General features: G+C 36.8%; 2 long non-coding RNA genes across 6 annotated transcripts in view; one reads left to right on the top strand and one right to left on the bottom strand.

Annotated features, from left to right (window-relative positions):
* LOC140683960 (uncharacterized) overlaps positions 1–25,710 on the top strand; it is a 61,820-nt gene that overhangs the window by 22,719 nt on the left and 13,391 nt on the right. The window lies entirely within an intron of this gene.
* Positions 7,273–25,710, bottom strand: part of LOC115494998 (uncharacterized) — a 123,435-nt gene continuing 104,997 nt past the window's right edge. For 4 of the 5 annotated variants that reach the window (XR_012055667.1, XR_012055665.1, XR_012055663.1 and 1 more), the window contains 2 exons: positions 22,980–23,021; positions 15,864–16,152 (listed from right to left, as the gene is read on the bottom strand). This is a non-coding gene — a long non-coding RNA (uncharacterized lncRNA). Of the gene's footprint in view, positions 13,766–15,863; positions 16,153–22,979; positions 23,022–25,710 lie in introns of those variants that run through there. The other variant, XR_012055664.1, reaches the window with a different exon arrangement.

Raw genomic sequence — 25,710 nt, 5'->3', positions numbered from 1 at the left:
GATCTGGAAGAGAGGTGATAAAAATCATAAATAAAGAATTTGACATGAAAATACAGCCTTAAAACTAAAAAACTTTATAAAAACTTTTATTGAATAAGTTACTCAAAACACCTTAAAGGAGATGCATGTGAAAGAATAGAGTGGCAAAACACAGGTGAAGGGGAAAAAAAAGATTAAACTATCAATGTAGAAAAAGTTTACATTAGGAGAAGCTAATAAACTGGCTATTGTCCAAACCTGAACAGTACCAATAATTTTCTCTCCTTTAGAAATCATAAACAATCATCTATTTTACTAAATAACATAGTAATGTGCAAGGAGGAGGCAATACATTTAGGATTTATATACGAAGACAATTTAAGTTTATAAAATGAGACAGAATGTTCACCAAGGTCAAAAGTGTAAGTATTATGTTTGTTCCTTATCACAGGGGAATAAATCTCTTGAATACTAAAAACTATTGTGTATTTCCTTCAGAGACAGACTAACACCAAAAAGATTTGGTTCATTTTATTTCAGTAGAGGCAATATGCTTTTGTTTATTTATTTAAACTTTCAATTACTAAATTACCTGCTTTCTCTAACACAGGAGATTGTAACATACAAATTCCATCCAGACTGAAATTTGATAAACATGTATTGCTTTTTTCTCTAAGAACAAAATAGAAAATCAACTTAAGAAAAAAATGAGAGAAGCAAAAAATCTGCATAAACCAGAGGTTTCAGTAAAGAAGGCTTATATAAAAATAATACGTGTTTTTATGCATGCCTCATCCAATATACAAAGATATATTTTCCATGGCGATAAAAATGAGGAAAGGTATCCTCAGAGAAATATCAGCAAAGTAAACTGTTCAGGGAGTTTTTCCTATCATGCCTATTTGTCTCAGGGTTTTTTGAAGCTGCTCTGTTAGATGAAATTATTTCCACTCAGTTTGCTCTGCAAGGATGCTTTAGTGGAGGTGAAGTGGCCTTCGCTGAGGGATAGGCCCTTCGAGGACCAAGGAGCTGTATAATTAAATTCATTTCATCTCCATATTCCTCCTCTTAAAGACAACACTACCTTGATCCATTTCCCACAGGCCAGCGTGGATATTAGGGATATTTCAGCAAGCTCCTTCCAGTGCTCCCTCTGAGGCAGCAGCTGAAGTGTGTGCACCACGTGCAGCCCGTGGCTTCACCCCATGGCCCAGGTTTTAGGGACCTGCCTGCCTCACAAAATTCCTTTTCAGAGCCTTAGAGCCCAAGGATGGAATGTTGTGTGAAGGGTGAAAATCACTGCTCTTATCTCTGACGGCCTTCAGGTCATCCAGACTCTTCCTTTGAGGTGTACTGCGTCACCCACAAGTGGCTTGCAGGCATTAAAAGTGAAGGCTTTACGTGGGACAGGAGCTGAGCACAACCACACAGTGAGGGTGTGGAGGAAGGCTGAGCCAGAAGGGTCTGTGCCTATTTGTAGCAAAAGTCCATTTTGTCCAGTTTTTCTTGAGCAGTACTCATGTCTGTAAGAAATTACACTGAGCTAGAGCAAATTCAGGATATGCCTGAGGTGTCATGGGTACATGTGCTTGTAGTAGCTGCTGAGGAAAAGGTCCTCCTGAATCATCTGCTGGTCACCCAAGCACATTGAAATTGGGTGATATGACCTCAAGTTTTAACGCTAATCTACTATGCAGGCTCTAGTCAAGTGGAAAGCCCAGAGTCAGTATTTGCCTGGAAAAGTTGAATCAGAGGTCCAGGCAGTAGAGTTCACTATGTAAGATGATTCCCATACTGAGTTACTCAAGGCAGAAAATCATCATCTGTAGCATGTTTCTTTCCTATTGCTGTGATTACATGTGAAACCTTTGGTGCATGTGTGTCCCACTGACATTTTTTCTATTTTTTTTTTTACTTGTACACCAAACTCACCCAAAGTTTGTTAACTTATATTGATTGCTTCCATTAAAGAATTTTGAGCAGTTTAAAGATTAAAAAATGTCAACTTCCTTATATTTTATGGTCCCACATGATTTCTGACAATATGTTATTTGAAGTGGAAGTTTTGTCTCAATGAGAATGGTTAGAACATACCCTCTAACTGTTCTGGGGTAGCCATGATAAAATAATTCAAAATTCAAAGGACTGTATCTATGTAATGAGCTTACCGTTTAAGAATAAGAAAAAGACTTCAGATGCTTTTCATATGAAAGGTCATATGTTGTTAAAATACAAGTTTGCTGCACCTCATATAGGTCAGGCTAGGCAGTGACAAGCACAGGTTTGTACTGAATCAAAATTTCTGTCTTGCTTTCTCTGAAATCCTCCAGAAATGGACTAGTTGTTAAAAGAAATTTAGCTACTCATGTTGCAGTGCAAGCAGTTATGGTTAGAATGTGTGAGAACCCTGAGTTTTCACTGCAATTTTACTGCCTGACACCAGAGTCTTATTCTTTTGCTCTTCCATCCTGTAAGGTGGAAGTGGTATTCAACCCACATTTACTCTCTGTAAGTGTTATGATAGAAACTAAAAATATGTGAGGTGTTTTGTAATTTTATTACTAATTAAGTACTGTTACCATATGATTCATTAATCCTCTAATAGATAACTTGCTTACCACTTGCACACTCTGTAACCTACCTCCAGGATATATCATGGCCAGATGGAAATTAATTTTTAAAGCTTTATCTTGAGTGTTAAACCAAATTATTTATTACAGATGTATTGTGTGAGTCACTAACTCTCCTGGAAACCTTTCTAGTTCAGCTGGGGCTCTGAAATAAAATTTCATTAATGTCACTGAATCAGACAAATAAAACTCCAACTCAAAACTAAATTAAATTAAATTCTCAAAACCCTTCTCATTTCACTTTAAACAACCATAACTTTACTTTTAAAGCATTTCAACTACCCAGCATACAAGGACAATCACTTATGACTTATCTTCTTTTTGCAAAGACCCTTATCAAGCTCAAAGACCCTTACCAAAAATGTGAAGAGAGAGTTGTAGATGCTGTCTCTTATGGATATAAAAATAAATTTTAACACGTAAGACCTTGAGAGTTCAAATGTTTTACCACATTTTTACTACAGTTTGTTGATGTACTTATTAAGAAGGACGCAATAGCATGGAACTGTAATATGAATAGTATTGGTGTGAAAAAGCCACTCAGCTGAGTATCAGCTTCATATATGCATTAAAAACTGTGTTGATCACAATCTATTTCAAGTTATTTTCCCATTTTGTTTTTATACTTTTATGCATTTGTCTGCTGTCTGTCCAACTCACAGGTCACTTCTGTGAAGTGCTGAAGACACTGAATGGGCCTGTGTTTGTCCTGCAGGACCAGGTCTTGCAGTATTAATGCCACAATTATCTGATTATAAAATGGATAAATATTCATACAGATCAGCTCTTGAAAAAACTTGCTCTTAGCTTCTTCACACTCTTGAGACACAGTCCTATATGGTTGCCAGGTGCAAAAGTTTTTATCTTGTTCAGGAAACTCCTCCAAACTTTAATCTGATGAGCAAAAATATCATGATGTTTGTCCTGACATCATTAATTAGGACAAATATATATCCAGGCTAACATAATATGAGACTCTCCTTACCAAGCATACTCAGCATATCTTTAAACTTTATTCTGTTCTATTCTTTCCTTCCTTCCTGGATTAAATTATGCATAAATCCCAGAAACGGACCCTTTAGAAGTCAGCACATATTTTACTACAGGGAAAGCAGAAACCCTGATTGATTTCATCAGAATGTCCTTAATATTTGACTCCTAATCTAAAATGCATACAGGTGAGAAGAGTTTTGGGGAAGAAAAATTATGTGTACATGTGAAATACAACTGTTCCTCTTACCATTGAGATGATCAAGGCTTCAGGTTAGTGAAACATTTGTGAAAATAAGTAACGTAACCCTGTGGCTAACATTTCAGGCCTTCACTGAAAAATGCAAACCTCAGAAAAAAAAAAAAAATGAAGAGCTTGTTGTTGGTGCAGGCTGGCATGAATTGTTCCTTTTTACTGCTGAAAGCATTTGCATCTCAGGGCACACTAACTATTTTCTTTTCCAATGCCCTCTAGTGCTAATTGAAGATTTTATTGCTAACTGAATATGCAGGAAATGCCTACCAGGAACACAGAGGTCCTGAAAAGAAATAAGTTTCTTGCTATCTTGTTACTTAGTGCAAGCACTTGGGCTTCATTAATAAGCACATGTCCTGCTCAAGTTAGCTGAAATTAATACTGTTTAGGTTTAAAGATGACTCAGAAGGAGTGGGTGTAATTCCACATGTTCAGATCAAAAACATATTGATGGAGCAAAATTGTGTGCTGTAGATATAAATCCATAAGAAAGATTTTGAAAACACATGAAAATGAATATCATCCACCCCAAATTTTCTTTGCTAACTTATTATTATTATCTTTCTGGCAACCTTATTTTCTAATTGTCTTATTATGGCTAGCAACAACAACAAAAAAATAAAGCATCTAACTTATACAACATTTGTGGATTGGCAGTACAGATTTTACTTCTTTAATAGTTGCTACTCATACAAATGAAATCTAAAAAACCAAATTAATTCATTCTCATATTAGACTTAAAACCACGTGTTCTCCTATCAACCAGAACAAACTCATCAGACCATGTATTTTAAAGCTAAATATACAACACAGTTAGGGAAATAGCAAAATATGGAACTGATTTTCTTTTTTAACTGAAAAAAAAAATATTCAAATTAGAAATGCCTTTTTAGGCCTGCAGTTTCAAAATTCTGAAATGTGAAGAGTGACTCAAATGCAGGATATGCATCTGTGAGGAAAGTTCTGGAAAATCTAGATGTATTTTTCTTATTTCAGTAAGAACAGGGGTGTATGAAAGCATGGAGATTTTTTTTCATAACTGCCACAGAAAACTGTGGCAGCAGACTGAAGAAAAAAGAGGGATTAAATAGCACTTTGCATTTTATATAATACTTCCAAGTTTTGAAACTACATGCAGTTATTAATAAATCCTCACAACCATGTTCTTGTAAGTAGTGTTATCCTAACCCTAACCCTAAACCCTAACCTTAAACCTAACCCTAACCCCTAACCCTAACCCTAATATTTATTTTTATTTGTGAAAAATTTCCCCAGGCAGGGCTGTGTTCCCGATACATTTCAGATTTCAACTCTCCAGCTTTGGCTTGTCTTCCTATATATATCCTGTTTGTTTTGCTGTTGTCTGTCACCTTATTTGTAAGCCAAACTGAACATAGCAAAGACCCAAATAAATCCTTGGCTCTGGGCTTTGAAGGGAGGAGGAGACAGGTGGTGTTTTGCAGGAATAAGGAAAGAGTCTGATTTCAACTGGCTTATTCTCTTGTGGAGAGACCAGAGTAGCTTTGGGAAGTGCTTCCCTAAGTAAGAATTTCATATTTTCAGCAAAACCTACTATGTATTTGAACCAAATAGGACCAGATGTCCTGTACAGCTAAATAGGATTGCTGGAGGTGAAAATTAAGGAAGAGGAGATGTCATCTTGTGAAAATAAAATTTGAATAGTATGGAAACTTCTTCAAACCTATGAACAGGAAACTATCAGACTTTTTTCTGTCAGTAAATCATCTTTATGAAAATAAGAAGCATGGACATTCTGGTTGAACAGTTGACTATTTAAAACTGTAATTGAAAATGGAGTCTTAATATTTGTGAAGGTAACAGAGCATTAAAGAGATGTTTGTCTCCAGACATCTTATGAAGTGGCGGATCTGGTCTTTTTTGGCGCAAATCCATTGCATTTATTACTAAAATGTTTTAGCATGGCACCCTAGTACCTTGACTAAACAGCCATACTTCACTATAAAGCCATAATACTGTGGCTTTTAAAAATTTCCTTGCAATTTTCCCCCTGTTGCTGTTGAGGCAGGATGGGAATGAGAAGACTCTGACTCAGAGGCTGCTGAGAGTAAATCTCCAATTTATTCAAAATACACTGCTCTTTTATACAGAGCTTTGCAAAGACCAAATCTATTGGTTCTGAAGTGAAAATAACCTACAGCATTGGTGCAAAGTGCTTGACGCACAGTGATAGAACTTAACTATAAACAATGTGAAAAACAAGAGAGATAAAGAATTATTTACATTCTTTCCCAGGCTTTTTGCCTGGCTAGAAACTCTCAGTTTCTTTCTTTAACTGAATTTGAGACCCACATCCCCCCATTTTGTATTGATGTTATTGTGAATATCTGTTATGCCTTCTTCCTCATGTGGTGCTGAAAAGTGAAGCACAGACTTATTCTCCATGGCTGATCTATATTATTTATAGCATCTAGTTTAGTGTATTCTGAATTTGAGGATCAAGCTATTTCTCTGCCTCTAAATCTGTTGTTTATGGGCTACTGACCTTCAAAATATCATGTTTTAAAAGACAACACAGTGTTTTATGTAAGCTGATAGACAGACAAATAGATGGGTTTCTATTAATAGGCTGATTGCTGTGACTGAAAAAATTTAGTTATGCAAATGAACAATCTTTTTCTCTCAGCTGAATTAATTATTAAGGAAGAAGAACAGAGACTGAGACATGAATTTTCAGCAGAAGTATAGCTCAATGTTTTCTGAGCCTTGGTGAGACTCTGCTTGTCCTCCTGAAGCCATGTCCATCCCAGCCTGTGGCTGTGAGATGCTCTGGACGGCCAGTGCCCAGCTCTGGAAGACAGAGGAGCTTCAGTCTCACTCCTTACTTCCAAAAAGGAGGCTTGGTATCACAGAAAGTCTTCTGCAGGATTTCTTTGAAATGAAGCGCCACAAGTTCTATTCACTGTACATTTTGGTCAACTGAATGGAGGCAAGGACCCACCTGTAAACAGGGCAGAATGTTCCAAGCATTTCATCCCTCCAGACTGCCTGAGAAAGAGGAAGTTGATGATGAAAAACAACCTGTCAGAACAGGTTAGCTAGGGGTTAAATGAATCAAAATCAAGCCCAGCTTGCTGGGTTGCTGCTAGGCAACAAGTAACTCTGCATTCAGAAATTCCCCACTAATTGATTCTTGACACCATTCCCCCTTGGTTTGTATAAATATAGAGCTGTTGCTGGGGGGTGGGGAGGAAAAACTTAGCTGTGGTGAGCACCTGGCCCTGGCATATCCTGGCAGGTGAGATGCACATGCTGAGTCATTTCCCATCGAGAAAGGGATTCAGTGGCTCTAAGGGATGGCAACCCCTTAGGATTCATTGTTCGTAGAGCAATACTGAATTTATGGAGCAAAGAAATCTACATGAGCCACGAGAAGTATTGCAGTGTGCCACCCTTTAATGCACGTCTGCTGAACACACAGCTTTTGCATCCATTTGCTTTTATGCAAGTGACCAACAAAGGAAAGGGAACCAGCCTTCCTTATGTGGTTAACATTTGGTAGTCTGGCATATCTGGTGCAGTGTCAATAGGATATCCTCCATGTGGAAGCTTCAAAGCACACAGGAGGGGGGGAGCTGGAGCAGGGATTTATGTGGGTGGAAGATACTGGAGAGTCAGGCTAATGAAGGAAAGGGGAAGTTTTCCTGTAGGAGAAAAGCAAGCCCAGCAAGTGTCTGAGTCTTAAAATCCTCTTTTATTGATGGTTCACTTCTGGAGTCTTTATTATATTGGCTCTATGCCTAACCCTGATAAGGTTTTACCCTCACCACCAGCTGCAAGACTCGGGCATTTTAAAGATTGCTTCATGAATTAAGCTATTGTTCTTTATAAATAAATCCTAATTCCTTTTCTTTCCTTCCTCATACATTATTTATTTCCTAGCTCTTTCTTTAGCTGCAGAGAAATGAAAGACAGAGAAGGAGGAGTACAGAAGGGAAAAGAATGAAAATGGGATGTTTCAAAGATGACAGAAAGAATATGATTGTTTTTTGACAATGGTAAAAATTCCCTTTCATGATATGTAGGTTATTGGCAGATGCCACACATCTGTATCCAGCATGCATGTGCTCAAATGTGTGGTATTCTTACTCGATTCGTTTCTGACATGATAGAAAAACATGAACTATTATGTTTTTTTTCTATACATTTCCATATTTTGTTGCAGACTTTGGCAGATATCTCCTTTTCTTTGACATCCCCTGTGAAGTGCTGTGCTTGTGCTTCTCAGGTGATGCATCTCCCTAAGCAGCTGGGGGTGGGGGTGAAAAGATGCAGCTTTTCAGACACATATCAGTTCTCAAGCATATTGGGTGATAACAGAGATCACTTAAGATTTTGTTGTTCATTTCACTCAGCCAATACCTTCAAACAGGGTTTCATTTCTATGTTCAGGGATTTGTATTTAATTGCTAATGACCACATTCGTCCCTCTGCTAGATGGAATATAACTATTGCCAGTGAGCATTACATTATATTTTTGACAGTTTCATTTATAAATCAGCAGCTATTCCACACATATTTACACTGGAAATATTGCATTAATATATATTGGCATGCTTTCTAAATATGTTGCTACTGCTTTTTATTCTGTAACTAATTACTTCTCACTACCTTTATTTTTTTCATTAATAGTGACAAGATCCATTTAAAGAGCAAATAAAAATTTTCTTTTTTATTAGAATTGCAGGTTGTCTGTGTAAGGTACTAGACAGAGGAAACAGGTGACCTGTCTACTATACATTAATTTATAATAAGAGTATCCTGGTATACTTACCCTTTTTGAAATAGAAAGAATTTTGAAAGTAGTTAGGCAAATTTAAATCCTAGCCTCTGTTGTTTGTTATTCCTCGAGGAACAGCAAAAGTGAAATGCATTACCCAAGAGAGCAATATGGAGCCATGAGAAAAATCAAAGTGACATATTTATTCCTTTTTATTTTAAAATTACATCTAGTTCTCTCTTGATGCAAAACAGTTGTGCTGCCCTTTCATGCAGGCTCCCAAGAATAAGCTGTATCAAAACCATTTTATTTTTCCAGATTCAGACCTAGTTTATCTCCAAATTTATATAGCAATATATATTGCAAATAATCTAATTTATACCACTTAGTTATTCAGAAGTCTACCAGTTGCATCAGTGCTCTTAAACTAACCTATTGCTCATATCAGCACTGCTAGACTGGCCCTGAGCTTCTCCTTATTTCTAAATAGTTAGGATTCAATATATAATACATGCTTATCTGAATAGCAACACAAAATTACTTTTTGCAGAGGCAGGCCACATGACAAAAAGCCAGTGGGCTGCTGCCTCCCTCATGGGAAGCCTGAGAAGCCCTTCAGGGAGATCCAGAGATTCATCTCTAGCGTAATTACAGGGATGCCTTAGAGAGTTCACATGTAAGACCAATTAGTCACAGAGTGTGCATTCGCACTGCAATATTTTTCTGTCTCATCTCTAGTGTTCTTTGGCACTTTTTGCAATATTTTAGAAACAAACCTACAAACAGCACGGACATGAAATCAACGTTAGGTAAAAATAGTTAAAGCCTAGACAGGAGAAGAGCATAAATACCTTCGTCATTCTTGAAGAGCCAAAACACATCTACACATGCTTTAAAGAAAGATTTTAATCTTGGACAATTTTTGGAAAGACTAACTAAAGAGGACAGAGTCACTGTAAACAGTGATGTCTTGTCCATTTACCTTGTGTTATGTAAAGAAACAATTGCTCTATCAGTTTTCTCTAATCATTTTATCTTGTAAAATATTGTTTCTGTTAAAGGAATAACTATTCATTTTATTGTTGTTGTTATTAAAATATTGGTGCACAAAAATAAAAATTCCAGTGATGATTTAAATGTACCAGAGAATTTAATAACTCTCCTTGTATAACAAATCTTAAATAGAAATTAATTGCAATGATGACTTTGAGTAACCTCAGCTTAATAAAGGAATTGTGATTGTCTGCATTTGTAATTCTTACAAGGCAATCATGTAATCAATAACAATATCTGCTGGCTTCTAGCATCACTGTATAAGCATTATTTATGACTGCTTGCTGGCAAAGCACTTACTCCATTTTCCAAGCCAAGTTTCAGTGAACAATTCTGGCAGCAATTAAAGATGAGCTTCCAAATATATGTATGCGAAATAAATAAGATTTCAGTCTTTTAGTCATTATCAGCAAAAAAAAAGGTGAATAAAGTTTCATACTGTGACTTCAATTGATCTCTTTATCATGTCACTTTCTTCTTTGGATTTTGGCACTAAGATAAAGAAAGGTGTTAACATATAAACAACCCTCCCTGTTTAGATTAAGATGGCCTGAGGTAATAATATTTTCCATTCTACAACTTCTCATTTCATTCCTGTTGAAGAGGCTTTTTTAAAATATATAAGATTAAAATCTGTATATTTTATAGATTTTTTTTAATATAGACAGAGATATATCTAGATATATCTAGCTATAGATAATATAAATATATAATACATAATTTAGATGTAGATAATATATATAGATTATTTAGATGCTGATTTATTGTATATTTTTAATCTATATCTTTTCTGAGGGATCTATATATTGGTCCTTCATAAATTTGCTGAAGGAGAGCAGGGACTTCGCTTTCAAATTCAGCCTTACCCTGGTGCTATCAGTTTCCAAAGTGCCCTCAGAGCATCCTCAGGCAGCTTCACTTCAAAGTTTTATTCTTGACTGGAACTGCCTACAGAAGTGACCAAGAAACAGTCAGATCAGGTATATCTGGCCCAGCTGCTCCCAAAAGAGCCCCCATGAGGATCTGACAACTGGATAGGGAATGTGGACTCTTGGTGAGCACTCAAGCACCCAAGATGTGTTGTCAGACCTGTCTTTGTGCTCTCTTAGCTTGTGTCCCAAAGAATCAGGGGACATGCACTACACTGGGTGTGTTAATGCCTGTGGAATCACTTGTGTCAACCACATGAGCCCTATGGGCAGCCAGGTTTGCTCCCATCGCCTTCCTTCAAATTCCCTTATGCTCTCAAGCACTTGGATACCAGCATCTGTCAACGAAACCCCTGCCAAAGAGAATATCATCCTGCCCAGAATCCTCACAGCTACACAGATTAAACTGAGTACAATAAAGAAGGACTAGATTAATATTTCCATGCTTGCTGCAATGTGATTTTTTAGCAAACATCGTTTCAAAAACAAGAGAAGAATGAATCAGCAACAGATTTTATAATCAATTTTTTGAGATTTTGCAGAACTGTCTGTTATTGATGTAAGAGTATGATCATTTCAGTCCCATACCCAGCATAGTAAGAAGATATTTGAGACAAAGTCCCTGGGTGTTTTAGAAATATCAGGACAGGCAGAAGGATCCACACAGCACGAGATGATTAAAGATTCCTGGAAATTAATTGCACATGAAGTAAAGAAGAAAAAGACATATTGCCAAACCAGTTGCTTATAACTTGCCAGGCCTCAGCAATGGGAGCAACACACTGTGCAAGTCCAGCCAAATTCCTCATGAATAGCAAGCTCAGATCTCTCAATCTGTCCACCATTTTATCAACTCTTATAGTTTTCCTTGTCTGCTAAATAAGAAAGAACAATAAATCCTTCAAGGAGTAACCTTGGTGGTTACGATAGAAAGTACATCAAGGCAAACAGGTCTTAGAACAGATGGAGCTGTGCAACAGCAAAGGTGCTCAAGGTCAGATAAATAGGCACAAGGAAGTGGGAGAAAAATAAGCAGACACTCTTTTGCTTTTTGAAAGTTTAAAAATGGAGTTTCACTGTACACAGAATGTTGATTGGCTAGTTTGGGGAGGGAGAGGTTTTTTTTAAAATGAGAACTTCCATGTTTGCAAGAGAATGTCCAGGCTATTAAGAAGTACTTATTGGTTGTGTTACACTGACTCAGTGTAATTGTAAAATGTTATCAATCAAGATGTGTGGAAGATGAAATGTCTTCAATGAGTATATCCCTAACTGAAAAAAAAAAAAAAAAATAAAAATTGCCATTGCCTTTGCCTTGTCCACTAATCATCTGCCAAAAAAGTAGTTTGCTTTGGAAATTTTCAATTTTTATGCTAACATGACTTGACAGTAACTGAGATTTCAGCACTGGCCCTATATAAGGACCTCAGGAGAACTTCAGAATTGTCTGTCTTAGAGCTGGGAGAATGTAAAAAATACTATTTTTAAGGAAAAAGGATATAAAATGTCTATTTTTTACATAGAACTAAAACCATCCATACACTCTATAAAATTATCTAAAACTATATATTATGCTGGAGATAAAATCAAGCCATAGGGCCTTAGCTCATTCTATTATTCTAATGAAGTCTGTAGAACTACCATAATGTACAAACAGTCTGAAAGAAGAATTACTATTGTATTAAGAAGTAAATACAAGTAATGGTTTAGGAACAAATAAATTGCTTTAGTGAAAAATAACTAAATTATTTTTCTGCATACCATTAGGACACAGGAAATATAGTTGACAGACAAAATAGGTTGTAAAAATCACAAAAACAGATCATCTTTTGTACTGTTCACTTTGTAGAAAGAAAAACAAAAATTTGTTGGTAAGGCAGGTCAAAAAGCAAAGGAAAAGCTCTTTACATTACTTTGAAAATTTTCTTCTGCTTTTTTATATTTCAGATATTCAAAGTCAGGAATGTCACAATGACATAAGGACATACATCAGTAGTGAATCAGAACAAATGCACATCTAACACAGCATCTTGTCTCTAGCACTGGCCATGGTGGTGCCTAAGGACAAATACAAAAATGGCAAGATGTACAGTGTGATGCTTCACAAGCAATAAAGTGTTTTCCTTTCACTGCTTAGGGATCAGAATATTCAAAAGCTATATTTTATTTCATGAGTAAAATTGTTTAAGAAAACAGGTATATAGCTATACATGAAAATTTACTATAATTGACAGATTTTCATTGACATTATCTCTTATTTCCATTGAAGTAAAACTCAAGCACCAGTAAATATCTTTCTAATAATAACGACATCAACATCACAGTTATCTGCTTTCCATACATCTTGTTTGATTTTAATATAAATCAAAAGGATAACTGTTTTTACTGAACAGAAGCAAGGAGTGCTTTGTGAAATCCACTGCTGCTACTAAAATATTTTTTTCTCTTATTTTAGCCTGCTGTGCTCAAGGCACATCATCTCCACTGGACTTTGTATCCAGATAGTATTCCTGCTGTTGGCCTGGCACCCAGAGAGGTTTGTGTGGAAATCATGTGCACAGGGAAAAAACATTCAAACTATTCAGGGAGCAATGGATCAAAAAGAGCCTCCCTGTATAGACAAGCAGATCCCTATTTCACATTCATCTTACACCATGTGCTCAGCTGGATCTTTTTTATTATTTGGAGAGATTTTAATAGGTCTCTCTCCTTGTTTTCTGTCTATGTTGATACAATAGTTCAATTTAATATGTATTCATAGCTCTTGTCTCCCTTATCTCATCAATCTGCTAAGCCTTTTCCTCTCTAATTTCAGTGTTTATCAAGGTTAGAAGCAAATCAATGCCCATCTTGCAGGAGGCTGTGCCACCAACTCCACCTGGACCCTACACTAACAACCATTGAGGAAAGTTTGGAGAGGTGTATAAGTGGAAGGAATTATGTTTAACAACCAGCAAGCATTTTGTGTATTGTGTTCATATTGACTTAAGAGACCTTGGAGCTGGAAAAAAAAGCAGCTGAATAGTGGTGCTAATAGGTATCCCTTACAGCTAATGGAAGCAGAATATGTCCTGCATGTTTTGATAAATGTTGCTCTTCTCAATAGGAAATTGCTCTTTTCTTCATTTTCTACAGTTCTTTCTTCCAGACATTCTTCTAATCTTCTTTTCTGTTAATTCAGGATAGGAAGAGGTAAAGTATTAGTACTAGTATTAGTATCAGTATTTATCCAATAGTGGCAAGAATTTAAGTGTGTGGAAATGAGAATGAAGAATAAAAGACTATGCAACAAGTGGGACATAGCTGTCAAATTGATCACTTTGTCATCGCAACATGCCATTTACTAATTTCACGAGTTTTTAAAAAGAAATATGGCTGTCCAAATTATTATTAATGATTTCTATATTGCTACATCTATGTATGGGGTTAAATCCTGATGTTAGCATCGATCCTCATTTTATGATAACATTTCAAATTGTTCTGACAAGACAATGAATGGTACAGTCAGAGTAGCACAATTGCTATTTTGAAAATAACCAATCTTCTCGGAAAAAAATTTCTTCAAGGAGCATTGGCAATGCTTAAGTAAGCAGAAAGTATAATATATGGTTTCCAAACCTAGGCTACATTGTAGATCTAATAAATTATTATGAAAATATAAAGAGTTCTGTTCTATATCCACCACAACAATAATAATTGTAAAACATGTAAAGTATGCAAAGAAATATCCCTTTTCTAATTATCTGAAAGCATATTCTCATTGAAATGCAGACACATCATGACATGAAGTGTGTGTACCTCAACAGTATTCATATAATGATAATATTTTGCTTCAAATTGGACAAAAGAATAATCTCACTATTAGGAATTACTTTCATGACAGATAGTGTTCTTTAGTAATTTTACAAGCATATGTACTTCCTATATTTATGTAACTACACGATTTCCTACAGTTTTAGTGGTTTAGTTGTATCCTAAAGGATTTCTGAGATTTGTGGGCATACTACAATTGGCCTGAATATTTGAACCTGCCAAAGAACTATATACTCTGTGCAAAACAAGTTTTTACTGTGGTAGGCTTTGAGCAAAATAGGAAAATTGAGATGTTTTCGTAGTATATCAGTCTGGATTAACAACATGTTTGAGAGACATTTAAAGGGTGTAGAGGAGACGGTGGATAGAAATAATAACTTTGGCAAAGCTGATGCAAAGGAAGTGCCAAATAGCATAGATTCATTCCAACCCCTAAACAAATATTGAAAAACCCTAAATCGGATTTTTTTTTTCGATCATGGTCTTATTTTCAGAATTCATGCTTCTGCTACTTCTCTCCTGCTAAGATGAAGGATAATTGTAAATTATATTGAACCAGGGTGCATCTGTCCGATATAAGAGGGATCTCATGTTGGTTGGAGATTTGAATTGAGGGGTATATTTTCTTGACAGAAAATTTTTCACTCACTGGTCTTCACAAAATATAATGATTACTCCATATTAAAAGTGTGTCCTCAGTTATTACCACTGAACTGAGTTCTCCTGAAGCAATCACCAATAATTTCTTTTCTCGCTTGAGAGACTGGTAGTTTCCTAAGACACTGTGATGCTTGACTGTGTTCCTGAATAAAAAGTTCTGCAGGTACTCTAAATGCATACAGCTATAGGCTCATGTTTTAGCTCAGGGCATTCTGACTTACACAGAAAATCTTTTCTATTTCTGAGAGGAGAAAATTTGTTAATAAGGTCCCTTCGTTTCTGTTTCCTACTTTCTTTGTCTGTCTTGCCTAAGGACCTTTTCCTCCCACTCTTTCATTGCTTCCCACCTTTCTGTTATTAATCTTTCTTTCTCTTTTCCTACCTGAACTCTTCCCTTCCCTTCCCTTCCCTTCCCTTCCCTTCCCTTCCCTTCCCTTCCCTTCCCTTCCCTTCCCTTCCCTTCCCTTCCCTTCCCTTCCCTTCCCTTCCCTTCCCTTCCCTTCCCTTCCCTTCCCTTCCCTTCCCTTCCCTTCCCTTCCCTTCCCTTCCCTTCCCTTCCCTTCCCTTCCCTTCCCTTCCCTTCCCTTCCCTTCCCTTCCCTTCCCTTCCCTTCCCTTCCCTTCCCTTCCCTTCCCTTCCCTTCCCTTCCCTTCCCTTCCCTTCCCTTCCCTTCCCTTCCCTTCCCTTCCCTTCCCTTCCCTTCCCTTCCCTTCCCTTCCCTTCCCTTCCCTCTCACTCTTCTTCCTTATCTTTCTATTTTTCTTTTTCACAAAAGAAAGTCTGCATCATTGTGGTCAGAGATCCTCTGGGTTGTTTTAATACTGATGTAACTAAGAGATCATGTCTGGCATGATATCTTTTTAGATATTTGTTAAGAAAAAAATGGAGTTTCTGGATTGAAAAAAACTCCTTCATGCTTGTACCTAAGAGGCAGAGAATGAAGATCTGTCACAGTTCATGCGCCTTTTTTTCTGGTTTTGAAGCCCATCCATATTTCGAAGACAGTTTCAGTCATACCATGTGAAGGTTCTCCCAGTAGCTCATGCTGAGACATCTGTCTTCCTAGTGCCACTATCTAACAATCTGTGCAAAGGGATCAAAAACACCAAAGGTTCAGTAGAAGGTGACTGGACAGAAGGTAACTAGAGTAAAGCCATAGCTAACAAAGTGTAAAAGAGTTTCTGGATAGGTTTTCTAGGTCAGTTTTCATGCCACAATATGGTAAAGCCAAAGATAAATAATGTTGTGCCTATACCAAGGAAAAATATGGAGGTATATATATATATATATATATATATATATACACATATATAAATATGGGTGTGGGTGTGGGTGTGGGTGTGGGTGTGGGTGTATATATGTATGTATGTATGTATGTATGTATGTATGTATGTATCATAGATATCCCATATAGATAAACTTCATGCTATGACCAATTATATGGTTATCCAACTAATTAAAAGATGTCCTAAATTCATTTCTTTGATTATTTTCCAGATCTAATGTAATAAAAAGAGTGTGTATTTTTCTTTTTAAAATATTGCAGTCAGAGAATGAAAAAAAATCCAGATTAAAGCAGGCATTCATGCAACCAGTTTTTGCAAATACCCAGCAACCATTTCATAGTAGTGCTTGGATCAATGCATCATTTAAAATTCAGGTGTTAATGAAACAGTTTCATCCATATATCCAAGATTGTGAAGTAATTCCAAATGAGTCAGTGAACCACCTACATTAGCTACCAAGGGAGCAGTCTACAGGTGAAATACTTATAAAAGCTTTTGAACTATCTCTCCTTCCTAGTACGTTCTATGAGCTTAAAGCAAAGTAAATGTCACATTTCTTCCCCCAGTGATTGCAAAATTCTTCTAAAGATAGGAATTCGTTTAGTATAGCACATGCGTTTTACATTATAAAGTTGTATTTTATTCTTTCAGATGTAGGAAACCTGTATTAAAATCATATTCCTGCAAAAGATATTCTGAATTTGATGTAATGAAACCTGATTGTAGATGACAGGAGACATCTACAGGATGTCTATTTTGTTTTATAATTTGTAGGTCATTTATGATCCAAATTAAAATAAAAAATACAGGTTTCACCCAATCTCAGTTCAAATACTTTGAAATAGATTTTAAACACATCATATTTTCTCCCTCTGTTTAGGCATTGCCAAATACTGCATCTTGACTGGACTTCCAGGAAGCCCCGTGGTCCTTCCCCTATGCCCCAAAGCAGGAGCAAGCTATACCTTGTGTCATTCCTGACAGATGTTTGTCTCTTGCTCTTAAAAACCTCAAGTGACAGTGACTCTACAACACCCCAAGGCACTCTGTTCTCATGTTATTCTACATTTGCCTGTGGAATTTTTCCTGCATGTCTAATCCAAGTGTCCCTTGCTACAGTTTAAAACCATTATTTCTTACCTACCCTCTCTGGAGATACAGAATAGCTTAATAACTCTTTTTTTCCTTTCAATTGTCCTTTAGATATCTAAAACTATTTATAATATTCCTCTGCTTCAATGTATTGTTACCTAGCATCACTGCAAAATGAGGAAGCAATATTTTCTGGTAATATTTATGTAATTATTCTCAAGGGAACATTTTTTCTACTGCATCAGTTGTCAGTGGTATTTGCAATGGGATTATGTTAGAAGAAATGATAAGCATGTTTATTTTTGTAATTCAGTGGGGACAAAATAAAATAAATAAAATGGTCCAATGGGAAAAATTTAAAGAGAGGGCACCCTTCAATTAATCTTTTGGGCTGCAGCTGGCTAAGAGTTTCTCTTTCAGTCAAACAGTACTCCTTGTGTTACCCTGACTGCTGCTTGTTTAACAGGATTGGAAGGACTCAAATCAAAGTCTAAGGGCAGAGTTTTACATGTAAGTGTGTGGGGCCATGTGCATGTGCAGCAGGGGATGTTCTGGAAATGCTTCTGAAGATATTTATGGCCCCATGAGTACAAGTCCAGTCAAGTATCTACAAGGACAATATTGGTTTCTACTGATTTTTGGTACCTGAAGCAACTTCTTTGCTTTCTCACAGTCAAATTTCCACTCATTTTGGCTTTCCTGGACCACCTTTAGTGTTCTTTTGGCTTACATTTTAGCTGTCATTTTGAATCTAAGGCCTTTCCTTTAGGCTAGCACTGTCAGCAGTACCCTTAGGAACCTGCACATATTTGCTCCCATTCTGTGCTGCCACAAGAAGAGTCTTTTTGTCCCACCATGTTACAGCTTTGACTACAATGCAGAACTCCAAGGTGAAGCCAGAAAAAGCTTTGTATAACAATTTTCTTACTCTTCCTCCCACTGTATTTTTTAGGAGGAGTCCATTATGGTCACATCACATGTGCCTCCATTATTTTGGGTGTGGGGCATCAAAAGATCTTTTTCTGGTGAGGAGAGAGACTGTTATGAAGCATCTGTGAGTTCATGATGTCTACAAATATAAAAGCTTTCCTTAACTTTTATATTTCTAAGATGTTTTGCAAGTTCCTCTCAAGGTCTCTCTAGGTATTTATGTTTCTGAGCTCATTCTTCACATTTCTTGAAATTCGGAGCCAGTTAAAGAGCCAGCTTCTCTGCAAATTGAGTCAATGGGTCATAACAGCCTTACCTTATTTAATTTATAATTGTTATTACTTAATTATCTTGAAAGCAGTAAAATTAAAATGGTAATAAACAGCATACAGAGATTAAATTCACATACTCAATAAAGGTTTTTGGTAACTTTACAGTACAGGTTATAATGGTTTGTATAATTCTTTCAGATATACAAGTACAATAGCAGCACTTGGCATTTAATGAAATTTTTGGAAGAAATTTTTCATACAGCTTTTTTCATACAAAAATTTCATACAGAAATTTTCATACAAAAATTTCATACAGAAATTTTTCATTTTGCAGAGAGAAGCCCAAACCTAATTTAAAAGTTGACATGGATTGCTGAGATTTTAGAGAGATAAAATATAATTTTAAAATAGAATAGTATTTTAGACACCAGTTTCCCCCTCTACTTTAAGAGGAATATATAAGCCATAAGAAAGTCATGGGCCTCTTGGAGCAAGTTCATACAGAGCAATAAAGATGGCAAGAGGGCTGGAGCACCTCTTGTGAAGACAGGCTGAGAGTTGACACCGCTCTGCCTGAAAAAGGGAAGGGTCTGGGGAGAAATTACAGCATTCTTCTAAAACATAAAGGGGCCTACAGGAAGGCTGGACAGAGAGGTTTTGCAAGGACAAGCAGTGATAGGACAAGAGGGAATGCCTATAAGCTAAAAGAGGACAGGTTTAGATCAGATATTAGGAAGAAATTCTTTACTGGGAGGGTGGTGAGGCACTGGAACAGGTTGTCCAGACAGACTGTGAATGTCTCATCTCTGGAAGTGTTCCAGTCCAGGCTTGATGGAGCTCTGAGCAACCTTGTCTAGTGGAAGATTCCCTGTTCATGGCAGGAGGCTCGACCTATTTGACCTCTATGGTTCCTTCCAACACACATGGCAGGAGGCTGGACATATTTGATCTCTATGGTTCCTTCCAACACAAACCATTCTATGATTCCTGTGCATTAACTTCTAATCTTAGCAAGCTTTCTGCATTTGCCCATTTTTCCTCATGGAAAGATGTTGTAGCAGATTTGAAGGCATCATTATTGGCCACCAGAGTGAAAAAGAGCATTAAACTGCATGATGATGTATTTTCTTTATTCTCAGTTTGCTGCATTAATTAGTTGTTTTAAAGCCACTTTCCGTCGAGAGCTCTGTATCAGTGCCTGTGTCCCAGAGCAGTGTGCAACTCAGCAAGCACTGCATTTCCACAACATTGCATGGTTCTTGGAGACAACCCTATTTTCTTAATGTAAATATCAGACGGAAATTATTTTCACCCACTTTCCACCTATTGCTCAGAATGCAAGTGGTTATGGAACCTCGGTTTCCATAGAGTCCCTGAAAACTGCTTTTGAAACCAAAACCAAATGTGTTGGTTGCTGTAAGAGTATAAAATAGTATCCTAACAAGATTTTATGGCTAAGCTTGCAGGGTAATTATGAAATTTATTTACCTCACTTCAGTGTGTTTGAAATTGTATTTAGAGATTCATGTGGTGTTTATTTAGTTCCAGCAACAATTTAGTTTTCCACACAGCAGCAAGTCATACTGTCATGGTTTGACACGGGAAGAGAATTTTTTTTTAGAAGGAAGAGGTCAATCCAGTCAGGGGTCAGGTTTGGATACTGACACTTGGGGTGACCAATTGAAGGTGGACACGCCTCTGAGAACACAGAGGGGTTAAAAGCAGAATTCCCAGGAGGACTCGTCCTTCTTTGGTTCCGGTCATCGCAAGGTACGGACCTCCCCCCCCAGCCCGGGCTGGGTGGGGGAGGGGAGCCATGCGGCCTGCAGAGTAGGCCAGGGGGTGAAGGATCGGAACCGAGCTGGGCCAGCTCCTGCGGACGGAAGGGTGGAGAACATCTGGGATGTTTTTGTTCCCCCTCCCCTAAGCTAGAGGGAAAAGAGATAGAGAGCCAGCAGACACCTGGGAGTTTGCCGGCAAAGGAGAATGGGAAGGGGGGGGAAGATGCCCAGCGTGGGAGACTGGAAACAGAGTCCTGGGCCGAGATTTCAGCTGTCCGGGGAGTCTGGGAATTTTAACCCTTTCCTGTGAAATGAAGACTTTATGAAATATTACTCCTCCTCAATTTGAAAGAGAGACAGCCTGGGACCTCAGATGTTCAGAGAAGAAGGTTGGGGGGAGATGCTAGAGTAGCTTTTGGCTGGATTCTGCTTATTTACCATAAACTGAACCACTCCTTCTTTCAAGAGGGACTGCATTTTAAAGGGATGCATTGGTAAGCCAAGAGACCTTCTTCAGCAACTACCAGTTTTGGAATGGACAGAGAGAGAGTTGAGGAGGGTGTGAGGATGCCCTCCGTCTTCAGAGAAGAAGAAAAGAAAATCTCTGTCCTTAAACCCTCTGCCCCAGGGGAAAATGGGGGGGACTCTAGTCCTGAAATGCAATACTAGACAGTTGTTCCTAGTAGTCCTTAGCAAAGCATCCTTAAAGGGGCCCTATAAGCAGTCTCTGTCCATGCACAGTGATGAAAGCACTGTGACATGGAGAGGAGAATGTCACACTAGCCAGTGTGTCTCGGCAGTGCCACGTGTGACATAGAAACACAAGAGGTGGCAGCTGTGTTTCCTGGGGGTCTGTGGTGCAAAGAAGACTCCTCTCTTCCCCAATAGATTCAATATTGATTATATTAAAGGGTGAAAACTCGATTAAGAATCCAAATAAGTCTCGCTGTAGTTTAGTAGAGGTAGGTGGTGGGAAGAAGAATGTTTTAGAAAGTTTTCATTTTAAATTTTGTGCAGTTTTTTTTCTTTCTTTTCTTTTCCTTTTATAATAATAGTAGTAGTAGTGTAATAAAATTTTTCCTTTGTTATTAAGTTTAGCCTGCTTTGCTCTGTCCTCAATCGCATTTCACAGCATTTAATTAGTAAGTTATTTTCATAAGGCGCTGGCATTGTGCCAGCGTCAAACCATGACACATACTCATAAAAATAAGACAAATTTTAAAGAATTGCCAGTGCACCAAATAAAATTTACAAACTTGGAGCTGTGTTTATAGTCTGAATGTTTCTTTATTCTCTTAACCTACCCAAATGAAAAACACTTTCAATAATATATATGTAGTTCTCTGTTTAAAACATATGTATCTCAAAGAAAATAAAGAACTTTCTTGAGCCTCCTCTGTTTTGGTAAGGACCAAAAGAAATAATAGTTTATTGCTAGATTTTCATTTGATTGTCTTTGTAAGAGGCAAATATTTGACACAGGAAAGTCAAAGTTGTAAAGCTCTTATTTGCCTATTAGGCTGGCACTCATCTAGACATAGAGTTTGTGGCCTCATTATCAGCTAGTGTATTTTTCTTCAAGAAGTGCTGTATTTTATGGCAGCAGCCTAGGAAAAGCAAGTAGTTCATTAGTCCACACTAAAATTGAAGGTCACTGCTATAAGACTTTCAGATTCATTTGAGGTCAGCTGAAGTTCAAACATATTTCTGAAACACAATAGTAAAAGCAAATTGTTGCAGTGGTCTATAAAAACCTATTACTCAGAACTTCATCTTCTCAGGTCTTTTGCTACAGTATTTTGGATACTGAAGTTGGAAACTAAAGAGTGTATCTTACAGAAGACAGCTGCTTTCTTCCCTAAGGAATGAAATGAGGAAATAACTGCATATACATAAAAATTTGTTGGGTTTTTTTCTTTAATGTAGAGGTCTAAATTAATAATGCAGAGGTCTAAATTAACAAACAGAAAGAGAAAAGAAGCATGTTATATTTAGCTATGCTATTAGCTGACTTAAAGCATCTCAATCCCATGTTTTCTTGGAATAAAACAGAATCTATGGGTCAAATCTCTGAGAGCATATCCAGAACTTTTCTCTATTATACATATTTATGTACTTACATATATACTGTACATATTTGGTACTTATGTATATTGCCTGTTAACCAGCCAGATTTTTTTTTCTGTGATGAGCCACATCATTGTTGCACAATGAAAATCACATTTGATTAAAATATCTCTTTTGAAGCATGCAGCATCTGTTACTTCTGCTCTCTGTCTCAAAATTCCCATGGAGTCTGCTGTAGTTGCTCATTAGACCTCCCAAAGCTACATTTAATGTAAAACAGCTCCATTAAATATCACTCATCTTTTGGAAATGAATCTAATATACAATCCATGTGCAATGCATGGCTGAGTCTGAAGTAATAACTCCTTCCATGCACAACAATAAGCCTTACTGTAATTATTTTCTTTATACAATACACTGAATTTAACATCATATTATACTCATGCAACTCATATTCATGTTAGCAATAACAAAATCCATACCTGGATTCATGTAGATAATGGCTCACTGTAGAGGGCAGATGCCTGAAAATGAGAAGAATCAGACTTCATTTCAAGTCAGCCTCTGAATTTTTTATTGTCTTAGGCTAGTCATTAATATCTATGCTGTAATTTTGTAAAATGCAAAAGAGGGAAAATTATGTCTAGTGCCTCTGTGAAAATGGTTTTTATTTTTATTTTACTGTAAGTATTATTGCTACTGTTCTTCAAGGAGTCAACCTACCCCGTGGGATTCCCATGTGGAGGAGTTTCAAAGAACATATAACATGAATGACAAATTTTAAGAGTCCCAGACAGAAGGTTAGTTAAATCTTCAAAGCTTTCAGTCTTGGAACATATTAGGCATGGGCATTGAAAGCACAGAATGCTCTTCTCTATGACCACAAAATACATAGGTCAATGGGATACAAATATTACCTCACAAAGATCTGTAAATGAAGAGGAAAGTACACCATTTTGAATGCTTGATCATTTCTAGAGGATTTTATGGTTAGTTGGCTCCTGAGTTTCACTGATCTCAAGCAAGCTACCACTTAAATACCTGCAAATAACTGGTACCATCCCACGTGCAAGAATCCTATACAGCAAAAACATAAATATTCAGATCACTCCTCCCACCCTTAAAAAAACAAAACAAAACAAAACAAAAACCCAAAAAAACCAAACAAACAACAACAAAAAAAACCACCAAAAAAACCCAGGAAGGAAAACCAAGAGAAAATTGCATGAAAAATAGAATAATCAAATTTCAAATATCATTATATGAAAGTTTAAATGAAGTTGGGCAACTCAGCAACATGCCTCAGCACTGGACCTCCAGTAGCTGAAGGATCTGAGCAAAATTAGTTCCTAGTAACTGGTGGATTTAAACTTCTTTTTATTCACTTTTCTACTTATCTCTACTAAAAGTGAAAGGAAATAAAGAACTATGTCTCATAATTATATTTCTTCTTACTAATCACTAGGCTTCTACCCTGTACATGTGTACAAGTCCTAGAGAAATCAAAGGAGAGGAATGCAATGACATAAGAAGCGATGGAGCCTCTTTATTGCAAATGTTAAAGACTGAATAGTCAAACTATAAACAGACGATAAAGAGGCCCCAGAGCTCTTTATTTGCAAAAAAAAAAAATTTTTTTTTTTTTAAGTTAGTATCTGATACTGGACCTGCCAAGGGAATGCTGGTTGTGTTTAAGGGTTTCATGTTGTTCCTTCACTTGTAATTTCTAAGATGCTGTGAAATTATATGTTTATCCAGATGAGAAAATATTTGATGGTTGTATTTGGTAAAGAATATGGGCAATAAATACTGTGTTAAGTGTGCAAATATTTTTTGTAAGCAAAAGGATTGACTTTCCAAGAACCATACAAGACAATTAATAACAACAAAAACAAAAACAAAAAATTGCCAGTTCAGTAAATATGACTAAACTTGATTTTTTATTTTCTGTTCAGAAATTGTGCATATACATAGTCTGCCAGCCAGGATCATGGGGCAATTAATTCCAAATATTAGCAATTTAAATGAAGGAGGGGATTTTTATTCATTTTTAAGTTTCTAACCTTTCGGAGAAAATTGCACAATTTCCTATCCTGTACCAGCTATGTTTAATAATACTGATTAGAAAAGCATGAAGTCATTTAGCCTTCCCACTCTGTTTAGTTTTTCCCACCATTTTGAAAAAGTCTGCATTAGTGGTATTAAAAACACACTTTTATAAAATTGCCTCTTTATTCTCTTTCCACATTCTTATTACCGAAAGTAAGGGAACTGTAGAAAATATCTTTAGCCTTAGGGCTGGAGCACTGATAAAACTGATGTCTATGAAAACCTTTGAGATTCTTGTAATTTATTTCAGCAGACTGTTCAAAGCACTGTATCCAGAAGGATCTGTATATCTCTGAGTGACAATCCTTGTCACAACAAGGTTACAGCAGATAACTGCCTGCAGTTCTCATTTGCAATGAGTAAAAGAGGCGAGATTCATCATTTGGACTTTTTCCATCCATCTTTACAGAAGGTACTAATAGCAAGAAGGGTTATCATAAACATACAAAACACCTCTACATTGCTGCAGCTGCACAAATTAATATCTGCATTAAATTTCCCTGCATTTCCACTGTGAGATCATCAGTCTCAATAAAAATAATCTTCATGTAGCTACATTGTAGGAAAGGACATTTTTTAATAGTTAATTGAAATTTAATTATTAATTATGATGAGAATATTTTGTAATTCATTTAATAGAAAACAAGCTGCTTTTGAGTGGGGGAACTAACAGAGCTGCATTTCCAGCAGATTTGTAACTTTCCTCTCATTTAAAGGAAATAAATATATCAAGTCACCTTCTGATGCTTGTCGTCACCTTTTCTCAGCTTCATACCAGGATTCTTTGCTTCCTCTTCTGTTCCTTATTTATCTTTCCCTGAGTTGTGCTGAGACTGGGTTAGAATTATTCACAGTGGGTAGGCATGAGGCTCTTAATCAGCTAGCTGATATCTGAATGAAAATAACTATTTTCCTTATTTTCTGCCTCTCAGGAGATCAGGAACAGAATCCCAATGAGACCTCACCCCTTTTGTCAGATTTGATTGAAATTGGCTAATATATATATAGAAAGATATTATAAAAGGACAGGCAAACGGTCGCAGAAGGTGAAACAGAATTCTCACTATCACTCTTTCCACCCCAAACGCAGAGAAGGAGCACCAA

This window comes from Taeniopygia guttata, chromosome 4 (genome assembly GCF_048771995.1).
Source record: "Taeniopygia guttata chromosome 4, bTaeGut7.mat, whole genome shotgun sequence".
NCBI lineage: Eukaryota > Metazoa > Chordata > Aves > Passeriformes > Estrildidae > Taeniopygia > Taeniopygia guttata.
The sequence above is the reverse complement of the archived record's forward strand: the minus strand, read 5'-3'. Positions and strand labels throughout refer to the sequence as shown.